Source organism: Pipistrellus kuhlii, unplaced genomic scaffold (genome assembly GCF_014108245.1).
Source record: "Pipistrellus kuhlii isolate mPipKuh1 unplaced genomic scaffold, mPipKuh1.p scaffold_m20_p_15, whole genome shotgun sequence".
NCBI lineage: Eukaryota > Metazoa > Chordata > Mammalia > Chiroptera > Vespertilionidae > Pipistrellus > Pipistrellus kuhlii.
The window spans coordinates 24,806,321-24,831,993 of record NW_023425460.1 but is presented as its reverse complement, the minus strand read 5'-3'; the positions used below and the strand labels follow the sequence as shown (position 1 = coordinate 24,831,993).

General features: G+C 37.8%; 1 pseudogene; it reads right to left on the bottom strand.

Annotated features, from left to right (window-relative positions):
- Positions 1–1,432: 1,432 nt before the first annotated feature.
- LOC123652413 lies at positions 1,433–20,684 on the bottom strand (annotated as a pseudogene).
- Between the last annotated feature and the right edge of the window lie 4,989 nt (positions 20,685–25,673).

The window sequence follows — 25,673 nt, the reverse complement described above, 5'->3', positions numbered from 1 at the left end:
CAGAGAGGAAGGGAGAGAGTTAGAAATATCAAAGAGAGAGAAACATCGACCAGCTGCCTCCTGCACACCCCGCACTGGAGATGTGCCTGCAACCAAGGTACATGCCCTTGACCGGAATCGAACCCGGGACCCTTCAGTCCGCAGGCCGATGCTCTATCCACTGAGCCAAACTGGTTTCGGCTAGCTTGTTCCTTTTTAATGCTGAGTGGTGTATTCTATTGCCTGGATGTACCACAGTTTGTTTATCCAGTCACTTACTGAAGGGCATTTTGGTGCTTCCAAATTTTGGCACTTATTAATAAAACTGTTATAAACATCTGTGCACAAGTTTTGTGTGGACTCAAGTATCCAGTACATTTGAGTAAATACCAAGGGGCACAGTTTCTGGATCATGTGATAAGTTATGTTTAATCTTGTAAGAAACAGACAAACAAACTTCCAAAATGGCTGTACATTTTGAATTCTCACTAGCAATTAGTTCCTTTTGCTCCACATCCTCATCAGCATTTGATGTTGCTATGTTTTAGATTTCAACCATTCTAATAGGTACATAGTGGCATATCCATGTTGTTTTATTTGCACATGAGGTTAATGACACATGAGGTTGAGCATATTTTCATATGCTTATTTGTCATCTGTATAATTTCTTTGGTCAGGTGTATGTTCAGCTCTTTTTAATTTTTTTATTGTTGACAGTATTTTTTCATTTCAGATGTTTATTTTTTAAATCTTCATAAAGCAAAAACCAAAACAAAACTGTGTACAAGAATTCCTTAACCACTTCAAATACAACATCAGTGGAATATGCACATCTTCCAGTAAAAAAGGACAGTATAAATAAACATTTTCGAGAACCTCTTGGTGATATCTCCAAGTCTACTGTAAGTCCTTGGCTGTACAGGACAGGCCCATGTGGCAAGGCACCTCCACTGCACCTGGGATCTGGGACAGGTCCTCCCATGCTACACTCAGAAACCGTACCTGACGTTGGAAAAAAGCCACAGCTCCCTCAGCTTCCAACAGAGAGCAGACTCAGAGTCTGTCCAATCTCCGAGAGATTTGAGTTGGAGGACCCAGCTTTCCCAGGCCAACCCCACTAAAAAGGGAAGTAAAAAAAGATAACACAACCAATAACCAAAAAACCCACACAACCCCTGATGACTTTCTAAAAAACTCATGGCTCATGGTAAAAAGAGAAAAAGTAAAATATGAAGTGCTTTTCAAAACGTTTTTTAAAACTCTTAAAAAATGGACAGTGTTACCTTAAAAAAGTAAAGCCTGGTATTGAAGCCATCTCGGGGGTCAGAAGCAGTCAGGCTGTGTTTGACAAGATCAGAGCTGATTAGACTACAAAAGTGGGTACAAGGAGGTATGTTCACTATACATTAATGGTTCACTATACATTAATGGTTCACTATACATTAAAGGTGTGTTCACTATACATTAGCGAAGCTCCCAAAATCTTTAAATATTACAGCCATTGGAAGGACGATCTTGAGCAGGAAAGATTTTTACTCGTTGTGTGTAGCATAACTGTTGTAGCTGTCTCTATGGGACCCTCCAGAGCTCCGATCACCAGCAGAGCCACCTTGGTACCCATGAGATCAGTTATCAGATGACTTTCCAGCCTGGCCAACTCGAATCTGTGGCCCGTCCACAGACTTCCCATTCATGGCCATCATGGCATCTTTGGCATCACCGATGTCCTTCTCAGAGGTGGCAAACCCAAAGCCCCGTGACCGCTGGCTCTCCCTGTCTTTCATGACCACCACTTCAGAAATCTGTCCATGCTTTGAGACCTGCTCCAGCGACTGTTCATTGGTGTCAAAACTCAACCCTCCAGTGAAAAGCTTCCCTTCATCTGATGCCCTGGTGGCCGCTGAGGAGGGCAGGTCCCTGACGCAGGCAGGAAGACGACGGGGCGAAACGACCAGAGCCTCCTAATGTGCGAGTCTGTGGTTTCTCTCTTTCTCCTTCCTCTCTGAAATAAATAAGTAAACTATATATATATATATATATATATACACATACATACACACACACACACACACACACACACACACACACACACACACATATATATATATATATATATATATATATATATATATATATATATTTTTTTTTTTTTTTTTTAAGGAGCAAATGGCTGCCAGTGACTCTTGTGGACACATTTCAGAAAGGAGAGAAGGCAGAGAATAGGGTATGGGCACCAGCCAAGTAGAACCTGATGGAGAAAGAAAAGCTAAGAGCATTGCAGCACATAGCAGGTAGAAGTTAGAAGTTGAGCTGGTACACTGAGTCTAGGATATTTCCCCCTGAATTTTGCCAGGGATATGGTGACTGCTATAAACGGGTTGCCAGAAGTAGAACATGAATTGGGGGGGAGGAGGGGTTAATAGGGAATAGCAATAGAATAGTTTGGATAATCATCCCTTACAGATATGTCTTGGCAAATATTTTCTATGGCTTGTCTTCTCATTCTCTTAAGAGTGTCTTTTGGAGAGCAGAATTTTTTTTTAAATTTTTTTTGTGTGTGTGTGAAGTTCAGCTTAATCGGTGATTTCTTTCATGGATTATACCTTTGGTGTTTTACTAAAATGTCGTTGCTATTCCTAACATTTATCTCTTCTCTGAAATCTAGGGGTTTTAAATTTAGGTCTATGATTCATTTTGAATTATTTTTGTTTGTGTGTGAAGGGCATATGCACTATGTATAGATTTATTATTATTTTTTGCTATGTACATGTCCAGTTTTTTTCAGCATCAATTGTTGAAAAGTGATAATCTCTTCTTCATTGTATTGCCTTTGCTCCTTTGTAGAAGATTAGTTAACTGTATTTATGTGGGTTTATTTCCTCTTTGTGGAAATAGCTTCTTTTTTTTTTTTTTAAACTTTCACTTTCTTTAAAACTAACTTTTTAAAACAAAGGTCACAAATGTATTCAATTCTCTACTTTTTGCTAATTTTATCAGATGTCTAGGTAGGAGATTTTCTACCACCACTTTATTTCACTTTGTGCTGGTTTAGCGATCTTTGTCAGAGATATATTTTTATGTCCTCCACCTGGTAAATGAGAATCCTAGAATTTATTCACTTATTATTTCTATACTTTTCTCACTTTCTCTAATTCCTCATCCTTAGATTTATGCATTACTTGTATGTACACAAACATTTATACTCTTCTATCTTTATGTCAGTGTCAACATCTTTCAGGGAATGAGAGACCCAAACTATTTAAAAATGTTTGAAGTTAGTAGATTTTAAAAAAATGGTTAAGTTAAAATGCAGTGCTAAATTCCATTATATATTTTAACTGGTTTTATTTTTGAAATATAGTCTTATATATAGAAAAAATTACATTGGTAAATAATAATAAATTTTATTTCAAATATTAATTTCTATTATGATTCTCAGCTTGTTTGTCCAGTATCCTTTTTTCCTTTAATAACTCTACTTATTTTCATCCAATACATGCTTCAGAGTAATTTTTTTTTTTTTCTGAGGTGGCTTCCTGGAGTTTCTTCCTCTGACATCCTCCTTCTCCATAAGTGATCCTTAAGGTTCTCCCTACCATGACCCTCATGCTGAATTGTTCTGTTCCTTTATTCTGTAACACAGAAGATACAATGGTCTGAATCTGCTTTCTCTCCTTTTCCTCCCTTTTTTTTTTGGGGGGGGGGAGGGGGGAGGGCGGGCTCTTTTTCTTTAAAACTATTCTATTGCTATTCCCTATTAACCAACTCCCATACATGTTCTACTTCTGATACCCATTTATAGCAGTCACCATATCCTGACATAATTCAGGGGGAAATATCCTGGGCCCAGTGTACGCAGCTCAACTTCTAACTTCCACCCACTATGTGCCTGCTGCAATGCTCTTAGCTTTTCTTTCTCCATCAAGTTCCACCTGGCTGGTGCCCATACCCTATTCTCTGCCTCCTCTACTTTCTGAAATGTGTCCACAAGAGTCACTGGCAGCCATTTGCTCTATTAAAAAAAATGTGTGTGTGTGTGTGTGTATATATATATATATATATATATATATATATATATATATACACACACACACACACACACACACATATACACATACCTGGTATATATATATATTTCAGAGATGAAGGAGAGAGAAACATCAATGCACACCTCCTACTGGGGATCCAGCCCTGACTGGCAATCAAACCATGATCTCCTGGTTCATAGGTTGCTCTCAATTTTGGAGCCACACCAACCAGGCCATTTGCTCCATTTTAATCACCACGTGTAGCCATGCTGCCTTCTCTCCAGCAAGCACTGTTCTCTCACATAAACAAATTTTATTTTTTCCTTCAAACTCTCTATAACGTTGGCTTTGCAGACTATCTTATTCCCAGAGAAGTTAAAAGGCTCCTAATACCACAAAGTTACGGGAAGAACCACAGGTAGAATTTCCAGTTAAGAATTCTCTACTCGATGAGATGAAATAAAAACTTAACATTGCTACGGAATCAAATTTATATCCAATTCCAAATAGGAGATTATGCAAGTTGTGATGCTGAGAGAGCAATGTTGAGACACGCTACAAGGCAAGTGGCCTCTCCTGTTTGGTTACAAAGTTTCAATTTCCTGGTAAGTCTTGTTTTTCAGGGTCAAATGCTCAGAAAGGAGCCAGAAAAAGCAGAAAGCCTGCCGATACAGGAAAAATTAACTCATCTTGCTGGTGGTATCTGTCTTTTCAGACACCTACTCACATTTTTCTCTCTGGAACTGGGTTATAACCTATTTGTCATGGAAGAATTGACCACCAGCCAGATTGGAATTCCAATCCAATTTGTAAAGAGTAAATCTTGATCACTTGCATTCGGAAGTTGAGTCTATTGTAACTTCTCAGGAAAATGCATAAAGCTTATTGTTTTGCTTGGTACAGGACTCACTTCTATTTATGTAAAGGAAAACACCAAGATTGTATTTATAGGAAATCATAATGGTTAGTTGCCCCTGAGGAGTGCCACCAGCAGTAAGGACCCAAGGCTATAGGTCATGTATCTCAGTCTTCAGTTCATTAACTCTGGGCTCAATTTCTTCATCTGTGAAATGGGATTAATGCTATCTACATCAAAAGATTGTTCTAAAAAAATGAATCATTGCAAGGCATAGTAGATGTACAACACACATTCCATTTATTTCTCTTGGGATATTTATTGAACATTTACCATGAGCTAGTCACTGTGCTAGAGATGAAATTTCTGCTCTTAAAATGCTTATAGTTTACCTAGTGAAGGGGACAAAAATTTTGCAGATAATATTACAAATAATGCTGTAATTCTAATAATTGAGAAAATAAACAGGGCACTGTGTTAGTTTCTGCCACCACTTAACTCTAGGTGTGAGACTATACTGGAAATCAGCAGTTTTTAATGTAAGGAGAGAAACAAAACATTTTGCCACTCATTTCTTAGAAGAAAATTGGAGCTATTACATAATGGGTTTTATGTTATATACTAGCAAAGTTTAAAGCACTGTCTGGTGGATAATAATTTGCTTTGTCTTAGTATTCTCAAACAGAAAGTGAAAATCAATCCAATCTGAATCAAAGCAAGACAACTAATTAAACGGTAAATCAGCCAACCACAAATATAACAGTAAAGGTCTTTAATATTACAGAAAATGTGACTCTTATTTCTAAATCAAATAATAATAATGAGAGTAGCTGTATTTATTAAGTTCTTTTCATGTACCAATCATGGGCTAACTGCTTTAATGGATATTTTACAAGTAATTTATTCTTCACAGTTCTCCCAGATAATGTGGTATAGTATCCATATTTCACAGGCAAAAGAACTGTGAGTTTGAGAATAATTTGCGAAGAGTCACACTGTACAAAAAAGTCAGAGTTGGGCCTTCAATAAAGATCTTTGTCACGAAAAAACACTGTGTTATTAATCACCATACAATAAAGCATTTATGGGCTAGTAAAATTATTTTTGAACCAATTTTGGAATGATTTTGATTCTCATACTACCCATAAATAAAACCCAGGTGGTTAAATGTATTTGGTTCAACCAAATTCACATGGTTTTATATTAGTAACCTAGATAAGCCCATATAAGTTATGATGCTCAAGTTTATGCATGACATGAAACTGAGAAATATATCAAGTTTGATGTATGACATGAAACTGAGAAGTATATAAAAAAAACCCTTAATTTCCTGACATGATGAAAAGGCGGCTGTGCTAAGTAAAATATGCTCTGAAATCCTCAATTACTTGAAAGCTTTCACCAAAGTCTGATTTAATTGGTCTGGGTGGAGCCTTGGCATGAGAATATTTGAGAGCTTTCTAAGTCTGTAATTCTAATTAAAAATATTGACTGTATTAGTGGAAAGAAACACAATAATATTTGCAATAGTTCATTTTATTCTCAAAAATAAAGTTATAAGAACCAAAACAGCTTTAGTACATTGAATCTTAATTACTATACAAGTACTTTAGTTGAAACAGAACATCTAGGAAGAATGTAGACATCATTTAATAATTATCAAAATAATTATATAATAGTGGGAAAGCCCAAAAGCTGAAGGAGGGAGAACAGTAGTAGCTAATTGTTTCCTTCCTATAAGGATTAGAAAAGAAAGATATTGGCATTCAACACTTTAGTTCAAGCCTCAGTTTTGTAATTTTGCTATGTGACTTTGAAAAAGTTATTTACCCCCTCTTGAGCTTTATCTTCAACATTAAATATGAAGTTAATTAAAAAAAAACCTATTTTTAAAATATATTTTTATTGATTTCAAAGAGGAAGGGAGAGGGAGATTGAGATAGAAACATTAATGATGAGAGAGAATCATCAATTAGTTGCCTCCTGCACACCCCCCTTACTGGGGATTGAGTCTGCAACCTGAGCATTTGCCCTTGACGGGACCCTCTAGTCCGTAGGCCAACACTCTATCCACTGAGCCAAACCAGCTAGGGCAAGACGAAGTTAATTTTAAAAGCTACTCATGGAGTTGTGATTAAGTAATATAATGCTAGTATATAGAAAGTGGTTGCAATTTTTAGTTTGTATAAATCTTGCTAGTTATCTTTGGATCTAATTACTTTGATGGAATAATTGGTGGGTTATAGGCCATAAAAAGTTAAGATCACCATAATGTTCATTGCTATTTCTAAATCATCTTTCTTCTGTCTCTTTTCTAGCTCTCCTCTTTCTTTGCTCCTTTCCTTCCTCCCTTCCTTCCTCCCTCTCTATTTCCCTCCCTCCTTTCCTTCTTTCCTTCCTCCTTCCCTCTTTCCTTCCTTCCTTCCTTCCTTCCTTCCTTCCTTCCTTCCTTCCTTCCTTCCTTCCTTCTTATTGATGAACAGATATCAATTTGCATAAAATAGCCACATATTTTAGTGTATTATGGAAACTGGTCATAACTATGTTATGATTTATTCAGATGGGGCCATTTTTTATTGAAATCTTCTTCCAATCTTCCTGAAATCCCCTAGTTTAAATCATAAAAAAAATAAAATTTCTTATAAAGGTCAATGCTTTCTGACTAATCAAACAACCAGGTCTTTCTCATTCCAATGCTGCTCATCCTAATGATGTGTTTTCCTGGAAGCCATATGACTAAAAAAGTCAGACTTATGAAGAAGCAGGAGGCACAGAACTGTTCTATCCATTCTCCTCTTGCTCACGTGTGGATTTTCTTTGGAAAGCATTGAAAACCACATGATTTACATTTTCAGATTCATCGCTTTACAGGCTTAAGAGTCCCGAATAAAACCAACCCATTTCCCTGTAAGTAGACCTATTTCCCTAAGGGTATGGCAAGAAAAGTTAAATGTTGACACAGTTCGTAAAATATGGAAACTATTAAAGGGTGAACGAATTTAGTCATGTTAGTGTATATGCTTATTGTAAAACAAAAATGAATAAATATTTTAAAATATTAAATGTATAAAAGTAAAAAGGGCCTTTTATACTGATCCTTCTTTTTCGAGTGAGTAAAGTTTCTTTACTTTATTAAATATCCATTAAGTTGCTATCAACAGGATTTTTTTCTTAAGATTAGAAAATATGGGGCTTTACTATCTTTTCTTGGATTGATCTCATAAAAATAAGACAAAAAATGGTTTGAACTCTTTCATTGCTTAATCTCAGTATATTTGAAGAAAGTCTTTTTAAAAAAACGTAGATATTTTACTATCAAATTATTCTATAATTATTATTGGGTTGCTCATTGTTAACTTAAATAAAATTAAAATTTAAAACTCTTTGTATAAAGAAGAAATACAATGGTCATAGATTTTATTTTATTTTTAATTTCTAGCAGTGTTTCAGAAATTTCCAAATAAGGATCATAACAACAGAAACTCAAAGTGTTTATTCCTTTGAGGAAACATAAATACCAATGTAAATATTATCAGGCCATCATATCATTAAGTGAGATAACCAATAAAAGTTAAGGACTCTAGAGGTTAAAGTTACTTTTACAGGCCATAGAAACAATCTTTGGAGACTGTTTATATTATAGAACTAGTTACCTGAGAGAGAAGAAGAGAGGTTTTGAAAAGGTTAAAGCTTTCTATGTAGGAAAGGACAAAATAGAAAGATGAACAAATGAAAAAAATCACATAAATTTAAAAATTTACATTGTTAAGTCCTAAAATTTGCTAAAGATCCATGATATAAAGACATGGATTTTTTTTAAAGATTTTTTTAAATAAATAAATGCATGCACACATTATAAGCATTTTTAATATCTTTATGGTACTTATTTTTTTAAATATATATTTCATTGATTTTGTACAGAGAGGAAGGGAGAGAGATAGAGAGCCAGAAACGTCAATGAGAGACAGTCATCAATCAGCTGCCTTTTGCACACCCCCTACTGGGGATGTGCCCGCAACCAAGGTACATGCCCTTGACCGGAATTGAACCCGGGACCTTTCAGTCCTCAAGCCAACGCTCTATCCATTGTGCCAAACTGGTTTCAGCAAGACATGGATTTTTTAATATACTTTTTAACATATTACAATCACATTCCTGAGAACAATCAATTTATACATCCAATAACAACTATAGAACTAGTTTCTCTTTAAGAAAATTTTTTCAAGGATGAGTTTTAAATTAATTAGTTTGAAGAATTCCATGAAATATCACAAAGTTAGTAAGAAAAATATTAGTACATCACCAGCCACTGTTTGTAATCATGTAAGTAATGTATCATTAACCCCCAAAGGACATTTAGTGCTGAGCAGTAACACTTTCTCCTGCTCCAGACCAGTCATTAACCCAGTTTCTGAGATGATTCCACTCTCTCCTGCATCTCCAATACCTCCTGTACCCTTCTCATTCTCATTTGATGAATGTTTCTTTTGTTCTGCTGAGGAAAAAGAAACAATATGAATAGAATTTTCCGGCACTTTCACCACATCTTTCCACTCACTTGACTAATATTTATCCCAGTCTAAGGCCAACCACTCCATTTCTCTCCTATCTTCTCTCTCCCACTCAAAGACAAGACTCTTTGTGTCTTTTTAAAATTTTTTTTATTAGTATCACTCATTTTTCCTCTTCTTAATAGATTCTTCCTATCAGCTTTCAAACATGCTTTAGTAGCTTTCATCTTAAAAGAACATATTAATGCCCACCCTCCCTCATTCTGATTCCTTATTTCTTTCTCTTTATTTTGCAGAAACATTTCTTGAATGTGTTGTCTAAACTCAGTCTCCAATTTTTTCCCTTCCTTCTCCCTTGAACCGACTCAACAAGGCTCTTATCCTTACCCTTCTGCCAAAACAGTGCTTTTCAAAGTCACTAAAGACCACTACATGCCACATTCCATGATCAGTTCTGAGGCTTCACTTGACTCTATGCTGGAAGTAACAGATTCTTTCCTTCTTCTAGAAATGCATTCATTCCTTGGTTTCCACAACTTGCCCTTCTATAGGTCTTCCCCCACATCACTATTCTTTTCTTATCATTCTTTTGGTAGTTTCTTATATCCCCCTCCACCTCCCTTCCCAACTCTCCAAACTCAGAGCTTCCTCCTTTACCAGCTTCCCTTCCCTTTTCTATCAGCACAGGCTCTTTAAGTAAACACATCTAATCTCATGGCAGGTAACTCCCAAATTTGTATCTCCAATATCATTTCTCCTCTGATTTATGCTTGGATATCCAAATACTTATTCAACATCTTTACATTAATGTCCAATAGGCCCTCCCACCATAATATATACAAAACTGAACTCTTTTTTTTTTTTTTTTGTCTTTTCCCAACACTCAATTCTATTCCTTTCCATGGTCTTTCCCATCTCAGTAAATGAAACCTTAATTTTTCCACTTGCTCAGTTTAGAAAACAAACTCTTCACTCTTCTGTTTCAGTCCTACCATATCTTATCCATCAGGAAGTTCTATCAGCTCTTCCTCCAGAAACCAAGCCCTTTTCCACTGCTACTACTTTAGTCTAGTTTATTATCAATCATGTGGGCTCTTACAATTGTCTCCTGATTCATCCCCTCCTTTCCCACTGTGCCTTGTACTGAAATATCTCAACAGCTTCTCATTTCATTCACAGTGACATTCTAGTTCTTTCCATAGCATACAAGGCTCTACAATGCTCTTCGTATTTCTCTCTAAACCATTTCCTACAACTCTCTGCCTGTACATTGTCCTCCAGTCATGCTGGCCTTTTTGCTTTTCCTAGAAAACAGCCAGGACACTCCTGCCTCAGAGCCTTTGCACCTGCTCCTTCTGCTTCTGGAAATCCTCTTCCTCCATCTAATCACATGTCTCTTTCTCTCAAATCCTCATGTCATGTCTCTGCTCAGATTGTACCTCATCAGAAAGGCCTGCCCTGATTACCTGATATAGGCTAGTGCTCCTAACACTCTCCTTTCTTCTTTAATTTTCCTCATTACACTTATTATGTCTTAATGTATTAGATATTTATTTGTTTCTCTGTTTACTGCCTGTCTCCTTCCATTATAATATAAATTCCTTGAATTCAGGGATTGTATTTTGTTGGTTGCTACATCTTTAGCCCTATATTAGACTCTCAATAAGGAATGAATGGTACCAATTTTTGAGTATTTGCTATATGAAGATACTATATTATATTTATATCATCTCATTTAATTCTTTCAAAAGCTCCTGTTGCTACTTGCATATCACAGTTGAGGTTACTGAGGTTTGGGAAGATTAAGAAAGTTGCCCAGGGTTGCTCTGTGGTGAGTGGGTTGCTCTGTAGTAAAGCACATGCCTCCCATGAGTTCCTTTGTGTCATCCATCCATTAGAACCCATTCTCACACGTATCATGTTGTGGTCCTCAAAAGAAGACTGTGAAAGGAGCAGGAAATATTTTATTATCCTTATTTAAACAATGAAAAAATTGTGGCTCAGAAGGTTAAAATATTTACCTAGAATCACAGAATTAATAAATTTCACAGTCAGAATTTTAATGATTATATTCTAAGCACAACAAAAGTTACTTTAGCCGAAACCGGTTTGGCTCAGTGTTAGAGCGTCGGTCTGCTGACTGAAATGTCCAGGGTTTGATTCTGGTCAAGGACATGTACATTGGTTGCAGGCACATCCCCAGTGGAGGGTGTGCAGGAGGCAGCTTGTCGATGTTTCTCTCTCATGGACATTTCTGGCTCTCTATCTCTCTCCCTTCCTCTCTGTAAAAAATCAATAAAATATATATAAAAAAAGTAACTTTAAATTTATAAATCTATTTCATGAAAATTCTTTCAAAATCTAAAAAATAGTTTACATAAAACCAATTACTTTTATTGATAATAATTTTATTACAAAAAAAACTTAATAAAGAATCTAGGATGTGTAGACTTCATATTTATCCCCCATAGAGCCTTGTGTTAATAAATGCTAGTGAAATATAATTTCTTATTTTGGGGTTCATGTTGTATAAGCTCCTACTGCTCTACAACAAAGATTCTGGCTTCGACTGATGGGTGATAATGTTATCAATATTTAGAGATTATTTTACATAGTGTTAACTCCCAGGAAAACTGATTGGGCAGAGGTGAGTTAGTTTGTGTTTTCTTTCTTCCTGTTCTTCCCACACATGACCCCACATCCACCTTCTTCTCTTCAGCCTTTCTTTCAATTCCTTTAAAAATTTTTAAATTAAATCTATTGGGGTGACATCAGTTAATAAAATTATATAGATTTCAAGTGTATAATTCTAAAATACATCTTTGTTGTATTGCATTGTATTCACCATCCCAAGTCAAATCTTCTTTCATTATAGTATTTGACTCCCTTTGCCTTTTTCTACTTCCCTCCATTCTTTTCCTTGTGTGATCAAAGGCAGAACTGAAAAGTAGGTGAAATCATCTCTTTAGTCCCTCATTCCTCCTGGGGTAACTTCTTGCCCCTCTTGGGGTACCCAGGAACCTGATGGTATCTCTCCCCCCCCCCCCCCCCCCCGCAGGAATGGGGAAAACAATAGTGAGGTTCTCACAGAATCACATATCAGGCGTGAAGTCTTGGGAATAATTTAAAATCTTTGTGTTTCAATTTCCTCACCCATGAAATGGTGATATAAATAGCACCTACATAAATAAAAAATGTCAACACTTTGAATGAGAACTGATAAGAAGAAATTTTTGTGATGTGGTTGAATGAATCACGAACATTTCACAGGAGACTGCCTCATTTATTTTAAATATCAGTAAACAACTCAAATGTATTAATAAGCACTATCAAGATTATATTATGGGTTAAGATAACCAGGTAAATTATTTAAATGTAAGTGATGGAACCATAGAAATCTTATGTAGGCAGCAAAATATCAGATATCCCATGTAAAAGTTTTTATTGATACATCACCTAGGGCAAGAAAAGAAATGGAACTATATAAAAATAAACTTCTGCATAGCAAAAAACAAACAAACCAGGAACAAAATGAAAAGGGAACCCACAGTACGAGAGAACATATTTGCCAATGATACACCTGATAAGGGGTTCATTTCTAAAACATATAAAGTACTCATACAACTCAACAAAAGGAAGACAACGACCCAATTAAAAAATGGGCAGAGGATCTGAATAGATACTTCTCTAAAGAGAGGGTACAAATGGCCAAGAGACATGAAAAGAAAGCTCAGTGCCACCAGTTATCTGAGAAATGCAAATTAAATGACAATGAGGTATCATCTCACACCTGCCAGAGTGGCTACCATCATAAATGAACAAACAAGTGCTGGCAAGGATGTGGGGTAAAAGGGACCCTGGTGCACTGCTGGTTGGAAATGCAGACTGATGTAGCCATTATGGAAAACAGTGCTGCGTTTCTTCAAAAAATTAAAAATGGAGCTGCCATTTGACTCAGGAAATCCCAGGTCTAGGAATGTATCATAAGAAGTCCAAAACACCAATCAGAAAGAATATAGGCACCCCTATGTTCATAGCAGAATTATTTATAATAGATAAGGTCTGGAAATAGCCCAAGTTCCCATCAGTAAACGAGTGGATAGAAAAGCTGTGGTACACTTACACTATGGAATACTATGCAGCTGTAAGAAAGAGACAACTTGGAGGGACCTGGAAATTATTATGCTAAACAAAATAAGCCAGTCCAAGAAAGACAAGTATTACGTGATCCCACTTGTATGTGAAATCTAATGAATAAAATAAACTGACAAAGTAGATTCAGAGACAGGGAAGCATGCAACAGGCTGATGAAAGAGGGAAGAAAGGGTGAGAAATTAACCAAAGAATTTAGTATATGCATATATGCATAACCCATGGACACAGACAATGTGTGATGAAGGGCTGGGGAGGGGGCGGGGATGAGGAGGAGAGAGTCAGTGGGGGGAAAGAAAAGGGACATCTGTAATACTTTCAACAAGAAAGATAAATTAAAAGAAAGCTATCTGGTGCTCACTTTTTAGTGCACAGTCATCCAGGATACTATGAGGCAAGCAGGTAAGCCAGAGGCTCTGGTAGGTGTGTATTGGGTACTGAGAGATATCACATAGTATTGAGCTCTAGTAGTAATTTTACATGAACAGATATGCATGGGCTGAACTCTTCAAAACACCACAAAGCTACCTTCTTAACAATGACACACTTATAGGAAGTAGAAATCCATTCACGAAGACAGTGGGAAGAGCTTATCCTGATGTTTCCTAAGAAGAAAAGAAAACTAACCAGTTTGGCTACATGATGAAAAGGGGGGTGGGGGGTGGGGAGGGAAGACTCATTTATTGAATACCTGGCACGTACCAGGAGTGATCCACGTGATTTATATCCACTCTTCAATTTCACTAGCAAAACCACCCCAGAAACAAGTACTGCTGTTTCACATGGAGCTCAATATTTTTAAGTTTAAAATATTTTATCCTACAACTGGATAATAATGAACCAGATTTGAAAATGAACCAGATTTTAAAGTGGGCAAAGAACTTGAATAGACATTTCTCCAAAGAAAATATACAAATGGCGAATACACACACAGAAAGATGCTCAAAATCACTAATCACTAGGGAGATTCAAGTCAAAACTACCATGAAATTTCACCTCACAACTAATAGGATGGCTGCTATTAAAAACAAAACAAAACAAAACAAAAAACACACACACAAACAAACAAACAAAAAACCACCCAGAAAATAATGTGTTGGAGAGGATGTGGAGAAATGAGTACCATTGCACACTGTTGGTGGGACTGTAAAATTGTGCAGTATGGAGATTTTTTTCCCTTCCCTTTATTGATTAAGGTATTACAAAGTGTGCTTATCTCCCCAAGGAGGTTTCTTAAAAAATAAAAAAATAGAGGTACCATATAAACAAGCAATCCCACTTCGGGGTATATATTCAAAATAATGAAAAACAGAATCTCAAAGAGATATTTGCACACCCATTTCATTGCAGCATTATTTACAATTAACCAAGATGTGAAAACCCCCTCCTACGGATTAATGAATGAAGAAGATCTTTGGATTTAGCCTCCAGCATGGAGTGGAATAATCTCCTGTAAATAAATTATATAAGAAGATGTGTTATATACACACAATGGAATATTATTCAGCTTTGTAAATACAGAAGTCCTGTCAGATGCTACGACATGAATAAAGCTTGAGGATATTATGCTTAGTAATATAAACTAATCCCATAAAGATGAAATAATTCCACCCACTCGAGGCACCTAATCAAACTCACAGAAACAGAAAGTGGAATAACGGTTGCCTGGGGCTGACAGAAAGGGGAAGTGGGTGTTGTTCAATGGGTATAGAGTGAAGTCATGCAAGATCATAAAGTTCTAGGGATCTATTGCACATTTAAACATTTGTGAAGTGGCTGAGTTTATGCTTTGTTTTGTTTATCACAATAAAAAAATGTTCTTAACTGGAATTGAAATGAAATGATTTGAAAACCATTGATCCAGCCCAGGTCCCTCACTTTATTCTTGAGGAAATGACACCAAAAGAGGAAAGTGAGTTGGTTCAGTTCACATTGCTAAATAGAGAGGAGGTGAGAGAAAGGACTTCTATCTCGGCAACTTCTCAGTTGTAACATCAAATCTAAGTTAAACCAGGGAGCCCTAGAGGGTAAACCCAACGCTGACTCATCTGGCAAGAATTATTACTCTAGTTTTTTTAAAAAAAAATTTTTTATCTCCCTTGGGCAGTATAGATAAGGTATCATTTAGATAACCCTATTTGGTAACCCCGTAGGATTGGACAAGACTGTACTAACAGATTAACACATAAGCAACCCACAACTTTTTCCATTTCAGAATTTTCTGAAATGCTCAGTACACAAAAGAGTATTGTTGATCTGAGATGGTACCATCCCCAAATGAGGGTTCAGGATAGCATACAACGTCATGGAATCAGTGTCATGGTTAGTATGTGTAAGGTAGACATGTTCCTATGGCTGCACCTATCTATGTGCACAGTTTTCTTTATATTCTTTCACAAACTTATCAGGATAACATGTAATAGCATTTGTCGATAGCTGGACACATAAGCACATGTTTGTAAGCACATGTATTTCTTACATTGTAATAAAATATAAATTCTGCATTGCAAGAATATATTTCTGGATTCCTATTTCCATGTTTAAATCTAATACAGGATGGAAGGCTCCCTAAATTCTCTACCTCATGTGCAGAGGACAAAAGCGCAGGCCAGAGGTGGAGCCCTGGGGGGGCACAGTCTGAATTTACCTCTGTGGTCCATTAACTGGAGGTGGAGAAAGCGATCTTGAATTTTATTTTCTTAAAATAGAACCCAGACTTTGGATTAGACAGATCTGTACTCATTTCCCAACCACAATAAAAAAAAGTAATAATAATAGAAACATCAATGATGAGAGAAAAATCATTGATTTGCTGCCTCCTACACACCCCTTCTGGGGATTAAACCCAAACCCAGGCATGTGCCCTGACTGGGAATCAAACCATAACCTCCTGGTTCATAGGTCGATGCTCGACCACTGAGCCACACCAGCCACGTCCAACCACGCTGTGTGACCTTGGGCAGGTTACTTGATGTCTCTAAGCCTCATTTAGAAACCATAATAAGTTCCTTCTGGTGGGATCATTGGTTGAGTTTGATAAGATAATACACATAGTGTACCAATCCCTGTGTTTGGGCCCACAGGAAACACTTAAAAAAAAAAAATATATATATATATTATTGATTTTTTACTGAGAGGAAGAGAGACTGATAGAGAGTTAGAAACATCTATGAGAGAAGAATCATCAATCAGCTGCCTCTTGCACACCCCCTGCTGGGGATGTGCCCGCAACCAAGGTACATGCCCTTGACTGGAATTGAACCTGGGACCTTTCAGTCCGCAGGCCAATGCTCTATCCACTGAGCGAAACCGGTTTCGGCCACAAGAAACACTTAATAAAGCAACACAATTATTAGCTCTGTTACCTTTCCATCTTCAAAGCCACTTTCACCTCCAAAGAAGCCACTAAACTTAGAAGCTAAATGCTCATAAATAAAACCAAAGTAACCATTATTTATTTAGCACCTTGCACTGTAGTGGGCTCCAGAGCACGACTTGGGAGAGAATGGTAATGGTGTCCAACTGGTGACCCACTGTGGACACTAGGCTATGTGGAATTAACAGCATTGCCTAAGACAGAGGTCGGCAAACTGTGGCTCTTGAGCCCCATGTGGCCCTTTGACCCCTTGAGTGTGGCTCTTCCACAAAATACCACATGCGGACGCGCATGTACAGTGTGATTGAAACTTCGTGGCCCATGCACAGAAGTCGGTTTTCGGCTCTCAAAAGAAATTTCAATCATTGTACTGTTGATATTTGGCTCTGTTGACTAATGAGTTTGCCGACCACTGGCCTAAGAGTTTTCCCACACATTTTCTAATCACTTATATACCCTATGAGGTTGATTCTGTTCTCTGTCTTGCCATCAAAATTAATCTTCCCCAGGAGGCAATTAGCATTCTTATATGTGACTCATGTAATATACTGTTTGAAACTTGCCCGAAGACGGTGATCTCACGACAGTTTCGTTTTTTAACTGTGGTTTCCTCTTGCTTAATAAGGTCAGTTACCTCTGTTGTCTTTGTTTTTATAATAACTATTATTATTGTTTCCAATCAGTTGAACTAAATTTAAATCCTTGCTTAATCTTGCAAGAAAACACCCGAGGTGTAATTGGAACATATATGGATCACAGCAATATTTCTGCTCACCTCCTTTTGTTTCTTCTTTAATCTTTAAACCTCCCCTTTTCCCTTCTTTCCATGGCTTCTCAATTTTTCTGGGTCTTCAGTATGCATGTTTTCCTGCCTTCCTTCTTTCCTTCCTTCATTAGTAAATGTAAGTTTCACCTTAGTTTTTTTAAAATTTTAATTATTTTATATATTTTTATTGCTTTCAGAAAGGAATGGGGAGGGAGAGAGAGACAGAAATATCAATGATGAGAATCACTGATCAGCTGCCTCCTGCATGCCCCCAACAGGGATTGAGCCCACAATCTGGGCATGTGCCCTGACTGGAATTGAACCATTGTCTACTGGTCCATAGGTTGATGCTCAACCACTGAGCCATGCCAGCCAGGCTCACCTTAGTTTTAATTATAAAAATAATACATATATAATTCACATTATAAAAATTCAAATCATTCAGATAATCAAAATATCCCTTGATCACCAATCTTTAGTCCCACTCCCCTGCCAAGAGATAACCACTGTTACTAATTTACATATATCCTTCCATATCTTTTTCTTTATAGTTATTATTAGGTCTAATAATAATTAATGTTGTTTTCTAATACTTTTTAAAATCGAATTTATTTAAACAATGCAATAAAATTTAATCAACAATATAGTTGCCGTTGTTTTCTACTACTTGTGCCCAATGCTCAGGAAGCATTTTAATCCCTCTGTTGTAAAAGTCTTGTGATTTTGATGCAAAAAAATTCGGTCAATGCATTTTTGAGGCATTCTTCATTATTAAATTTTTTTCTAAGAAGAAAGTTTTGCAAAGAACGAAACAAATGGTAATCGGAAGGGGCAATATCAGGAGAATATGCAGGTTGAGGGAGAACTTCCCATTCCAACTGGTGCAGTTTTTCAGCAGTGATTCTTGCAGTATGCGGTCGTGCGTTATCGTGGTGAAGAATTACGCCTTTCCGATTAATCAGCGCGGGTTCTTTTTCTCTTAAAGCTTGGGCTAACCTTTCCAGTTGGGCACTATACACTGCACTTGTAATGGTTTGGTTAGATGGTAAAAGTTCATAATGAAGAATTCCTTTAAAATCCCACCAAACACACATCACTTTTTTTGCATGCAAGACAGGTTTTGGCGTGGGCTGCAGAGCCTCATTTTTGTCCAACCATTGAGACCGCCTTTTCAAATTAACATACAGCACCCATTCTTCATCTCCGGTAACAATTTGCTCTAAAAACGGCAAACGGTTTTGACGAGAGAGGAGCGAACTGCAAATTGTGACTCTTTGATTACGGTTGTTGTCGGTCAACTCATGAGGAACCCATTTTCCAAACTTTTGGACTTTGCCAAGTGCACGCAATTGATTGGAAATTGTTTTTTGTGAACAATTTAAAGTTGTCGCAAGCTCTTGTTGGGTAATTTGAGGATTTTGCACCAAAAGAGCTTGAAGAGCTTCTTGATCAAAATTGGACACACGGCCTCGACCACTCTTGTCATCTAACGAAAAATTTCCCTCGCGAAACTTCTCAAACCAACGCTGGCATTTTCTGGCGCTAACTGCATCTTGACCCAAGAGCACTACTGATGTTTTTTGCAGCCTCACTTGCTTTTCTTCCTAATTGGAACTCGTAAAGCATGCAGTGCCGAATATGCTCTTCATCCGCCATCTTCTTAGCCCTAGTTTTGCAACAAAAACCAAACCAAACACAAACTTTTTCAAGCAAAACTTGTTAATTGCACTTCACACGTTCTGTAGATACCACGTGTTTGAAGGTTATGTCAATACAAGTCAACGCCAAGCAAGATTTTAAACGAATGTTAAAAAACGACATTAATTATTACTAGACTCGATAAGTTGGATCACATAAAATTGCTATTTTTGTGGGTCACAAATGGTCAAATATAAACAACTACGCATGATTTAACCTACTTTCTCCATACACACAGATACACACATACATTCAGTATTGAATTTTTCCTATCTGCCAGTTTTTCTAACTGATGGGAATCTGACAGTGAAAAACTGAAAATTATGGCCCCCCAGGGGGTTGGTTTAACCACGGTGCCATCAGTAATAATAATTAATAGTTCAATCAATAATTAATGAGACACTTGTTTTCACTATTTAAAAAAAAAATCTTTATTGGTCCTCGCTGGTTTGGCCTGTAAACTGAAGGGTCCCTGGTTCAATTCCAGTCAAGGGCATGTGCCCGGGTTGTGGGCTCAGTCCTCAGCAATAGGCGTGCGGGAGGCAGCCGATCAATGATTCTCTCTCATCATTGATGTTTCTATTTCTATCTCCCTCTCCCTTTCTCTCTGAAATCAATAAAAAAATATTTTAAAAAGTAAAAAAAAAATCTTTATTGTTGAAAGTATTATATGTCTCCGTCTCCCGCACTGACCTCTTATAGCCTGCCCCTGCCCTTGATCCCAGGCCTTCACCACCCTATTGTCTTGTGTCCATGGGTTATGCATATATTCATGTCTCTGGATCTATTTTGTTCATTAGTTTATTTTGCTTTCACTACTTTTTACAGTTGAGACTAGAAACAGAATTAGCCACAAACTTCATGAGAACTGTTGGAAAGTTTGAGTAAATTCTTCATGAGGCAATCTGAACATCTGGATTTGAATAGTGTAAACAGATGATCACTCCCCTTCTCAGAAGAAAGAGTAAACAGGAAGGAAAAATGCTCAAACTTTCAAAATGACATGGGCTTTTGGGCTAAAAAGGAGAGTCAACTCTTCCTTCTTAATCTTTGCATTTTAATCTTTATACTTAGCAAAATATAAAACAAATTCACATAAATCATTCTGTCAAATAAGGATTTGGTGGAGGCATACTAAGTGAAGGGAACAGCATTGAGCTTTTTACCTGCATCATATCTCACTACCAGACAGGCAGAATTACTTCCATTCTCCAGATGAGAATGCTGAGGTTCAGATAAATTTCCCAAGGCTCCAGCAATTAGTTAGGGTGGCTAGATTTACACTCAAGTCTGATGCCAAATCCATGGTCTTGTCCATTATGCCGAATCACCTGAGGTGCAGGGAAAAGTTTGAAGGGACTAGAGCAGAGATGAAGGCGGAAATTCAGAAGAGACAAAATCAAGGATATTGTGATTGCTGATTCGTTCCTTCTGAGATGTTCTCTCACAAATTCTTTGTTGGTTTCTTTTGCTTTTGGTCTTTGCCAAAAAACCCCCCACAAAAACAAAACAAAACAAAACAAAAACCAACACACACACACACACACACACACACACACACACACACACCATAAAGACAGAATTCAGAAAACATCTAGGAATACTCACAGTTAAGTCTTTGGTTGGTATGCAATAAAAATCCACAAGGAAGATTGTGGGCTTATGAGAAGGGGCTTGGGAGGTATGTCTGTAGATGATGAAGGTGCTGCTTTGGTACATAAAATGGTACTCATTGGAGTTAAGCTTGAGCTGGGACCCTCACTCTGCCACTTATGGACTATTTGAGCCAGAGCTAGTTCTTTACCATGTCTGAACCAGAGTTTCCTCACCTCTGAGATGGAGCTAATGCCACTTACCTTACAGAGTAATTGTCAGACCTAGAGATAGTATGTACAGAGTGTTTACACAGCAAATGGCTCCCATTAGGGCTCTGAAAAGCTCTTTTATCCCAAGGAAGTCAACCTGCTTTACTGCTGGAGTGAAGAAGCAGGAACAAATCTTACAAATTAGATCTGGTTTTACTGCAGTCAGAAACAAGTAGCCTTTCATAACAGCTTGTAAACCTTGTCCTAAGCTCTTTGGTACATTATCTCTAATCTTTGCAGCAACCATCCAAAGTAGTGCTATTACTTTCATTTTAGAGATAAGTAAATGAAACTCAGAGATGTCGATTGCACTTCTGGAAATGGCAGAAACAGGAGTAACGCGTTTGCATAAGTTGTCCTGAGGCCACAGTGGCAGAAAGAAGCAAGGACATTTACTTCCAATTGTCTAGTCAGAGAAAAGGAACAACTGTGTTTCCTGATATTGTGATCCTGACCTAGGTTTTAAAGGGGAGTCATAGAAAGTGACAAACCCCTACTTTCTATGCTCATTCTGTAGGAAGACTATCTCAGACTTGTTTGCAGAGGCAGAGGAAAGAGGGGGTGACAGGAAGGAGTTAGGCGGAAACATCACACATTTCCCCTTTTGTTCTCAACCAAGTGCTCTGAAGTAGGACCACTTGAAAACAATATGCTTCAGGCAAGATGCATCCCGCCACCTCCTTTCATTAGTTAGACATGTTTTAACGTGTCTTGGTAGAGAATGCAGTCCAGCTCAAGAGGATAGGCCTAAATCTTCCTCCCAACCATATCATTTACCAAAACGAAAGCTGAAGAAGGAAAGTGACCCTCTAATACTTTCTTATACCTGGTAGAGGCAGTGTATGATATTGACTAATAGTAAGACACTTGGTGTCAGACACAAAAGCATTCAGTTCACAGCTTTGCAATGCACTAGCTCTTTGACCATGGGAATGCCCAATATGAACTTGTGTTCCTTCAACTATAACATGGGATCCTACATTCGATTGTCAAGCAACAACTACTTGCCATGCACTATTTTAGGCACAAGGGACATGGTAGGGAACCAAGGAAACAGAAACCCTTGCTTCATGGAGCTGACATCCAAGTTGGGGGAGAGAAATAATAAACATATGTAAATAAACAATATATATATTGGAGAATCAAAGTAAAATGGGAGAGAAAAATGTGACTTGTTTGGTGGGGGAGCTGAAACTTGTGGGCCTTCAGGGCAGGCCTCTCTGAGAAAGTGACTGTGAGTAAGGAGATGAAGGAAGCCAGGGAGAAAGCTATGCAGGTTGCTGTGGGTGGCAAGTCAGTTGTCTACATGGGTTTGTTCTGCAGGAGAAAAACTGCAGGCTAGCACTATTATTAAGGGGTGGTCATTTAATAGATGTTAAAATTAATGCCAGTAGATCGAACAAGGTCTGCAGGGAGTGATTGTAATTAAAGAAAAAGGTGGTACAGACCCTGAGCCCTAAGGCATGCCAACATGTACAAATGAAAGAGAAGGTACCAGCCAAAGAGACTAAGAAACAGAAATGTAAGAGCATAACCAAGTGAGTGTGGTGTCCTGGGAACAACATGTAAATGTGTCTCAAAGGCAGAGAGAGTGCTGCTGATATAATAGGTAACTTACCTATTATATGGTTCCCTACCATGTCCCTTGTGCCTTAAATACATTTAAATCCAGAAATGACCCCTGGATTTAAACACATAGGGATAAGCAGAGTATTTGAGAAAAACTATTTTAGATGGAGCAGGTGTAAGAGAGGAAAGGAGAGAAACAAGGGAAATGTGTTCTAGGTAAGTCTTTCAAGATGTGCTGTAAAGGGAAGAAGGAAGAGAAAAGAAATGTGTCTATGACGAAAGTGGGATCAGGAGAGGGCTTACTAATACTTGATGAAATGTGTTAATGGAAAATTTTTTTTTCAGGATTGAGCAATATCATTAATTTAGACTGAGACATAACTGAAGAATAAAAGAACTTATGGGAAACAAGTGTCTTTCTTGAGCCATAGGAAATACCAGGAAGGATGAGGATGGAGATATGCTCAGAAATCTTAGGGAGCTTACGCAGAAAGATTCTACTGGCTTCCCAGCTTCTCACTGCTAGTCCCATCCTGAGCTGTGAGAGGCTCACCAGCCAGCACTCTCCCAGAGGCAGCAAGCTACATTTTCTGCCATTGCAAGATCAGTGTGGTACTATGGCCTTCTTTCCAGAAGTATCTGTCAGAAGTGACTTTATTTTGCCACTACTTCAACTCCTAGGTCTCTAAAAAGTATAGGAACAAACGTATCTTCAAAATATCCTTTTATTTGTTTTTGGATAATTCAAAATTCATTAAAACTTATGTAAAAGCATCATCTAATTTTATCATTAAGGAGTCATCACCTACCAGGCGTCTTCAAACTTTTTAAAGTGGGGGCCAGATCACGGTCCCTCAGAGAGCTGGAGGGCCAGACTATATGAACTACTAATACCTACTGTAACACCTCGGCTGCGCTCATTGCCCAAAAAACCTGGCGGGCCGGATCAGACTCCTCTGCAGGCCGCATGTGGCCGGCGGGCCATAGTTTGAAGACGCCTGAGTCCTAATCAATGTGAAAATGAATGCCAGTAGATCGAAGGCGGTCAGCAGGGAATGATTGTAAATAAAGAAAAAGGTAGTACAGATACTGAGGACCATGATGATAATATCATTCATAACTTCAAACAAAATACCATTTAAAAATAATATTTGAAAGAACAATTTGCAGAAAGCCTAGCAACTATTCCATCATCTTAGTACAGAGCAGCCACCCATTATGTGCAAGGCAGTGGGTTTGTATTGTCATTGAAATGAAATGGACATGAGCTTTGTCTTTCAAGAAGTTGCAGAAGTGTGAGGGTACAAATAAGTAAAGACTGAGGGAGAAAATGGAAAAAATTTTTAAGCCAAAGGTAAATATACTAACAATTCAGAGAGAAGTTTATTCAGAAAAATTTATGGAGGAGTACATAAATCTTGAGTTAGGTAGACTATAGACACAAGTCATCAAAAATACACTCAATTAGCAAATTTGAAAGTACAAGTCCATGTATGCTAACAAACTATACTAACTATTTGAGGCACTGGAGTATTTGAAAATAAAGGTCCTGATTCAGCAATAATTGGCAACTTCCAAAATAATTCTCTTCTGGGGTGTTGTACTGCTGAGATAGAGAATGAAATGGGTCCCTAAAATGTAGGTGTAGATGAGTTTATCAGTTCATATTCATCAAAACTCATATCCCAGACTCATAACAGGAAAGAGCTTATTATCTCTAGAATACCATGCTCTTTCTTTCCTCCATGCTTTTGCTCAGACTGTTCCCTCTGCCATAAATACCCTTCCCTTACTTATTGACCGGGGGTAACCCAACTCTTGTGGCCACCTTCTCCAGGACATATGACTCCGCGGAGAGGATCATGCCCTTTTTGCCTGTCCTCCAGTAACACCCTGTGATGACCTCTGCCCTCAGACATATTTCATGGTTCTGACCATTGAGTAACCCTTTGCCTGACTTATCATTTCTCCATAAAGCTCCTTACTTTTCTATTCCTCCTGCCAGACATATTCTAAGCATATAGTAGGTATTCCAGTCTGATACTATCTATCATTTACTGGGCAAATATAATCCATTTATATATTTTATAGCTAGAGGCCTGGTGCATGAAATTCATGCATGGGGAGGGATGTGTGTGTGTCCATTAGCCCAGCCTGCACCCTCTCCAATCTGGGACATCCCTCCACAATCCAGGACTACTGGCTCCCAACTGCTCACTGGCCTGCCTAATTGCCCTAACCACTTCTGCCTGCCAGCCTGATCACCCCCTAACCACACCATCCTGATCGACACCTAACTGCTCCACTGCTGGCCTGATTGCCCCTAAATGCTCTCCCCTGCCAACATGGTCACCCCTACTGCCATCCCTGCTAGCCTGGTCACCCCTAACTGCCCTCCCCTGCAGGCCTGGTTGCCCCCAACTGTCCTCCCCTGCTGGCCCAGTCATCCCTAACTGCCCTCCCTTGCCGGCCTGGTCTCCTCCAACTGCCCTCCCCTGCTATCCTGGTCACCCACAACTGCCCTCCCTTGCCAGCCATCTTGTGGTGGCCATCTTGTGTGTTGGAGTGATGGTCAATTTGCATATTATTATTTGGGATTATTATTGATATATAGGGATTTATTTCTACTGTCTCATTTTGTGCTATTTAAACTGTTATATATGCCTTATTTTTAAAAAAAACATTTTTACATTCTCTTGGATAGATTTTTTAAAAAATTTCCTTTCTTTTTGGTTTGAATTCATACATTTTATTTTTACAGTATTTCACTTTGGTAGTTAAATTTAACATTTAAAAACATATACTTCACTTTATAAACTCAAGTAAATTAGCACCTGTTATTCTCTACCTAAACAGTATAATGACCTTAGAAT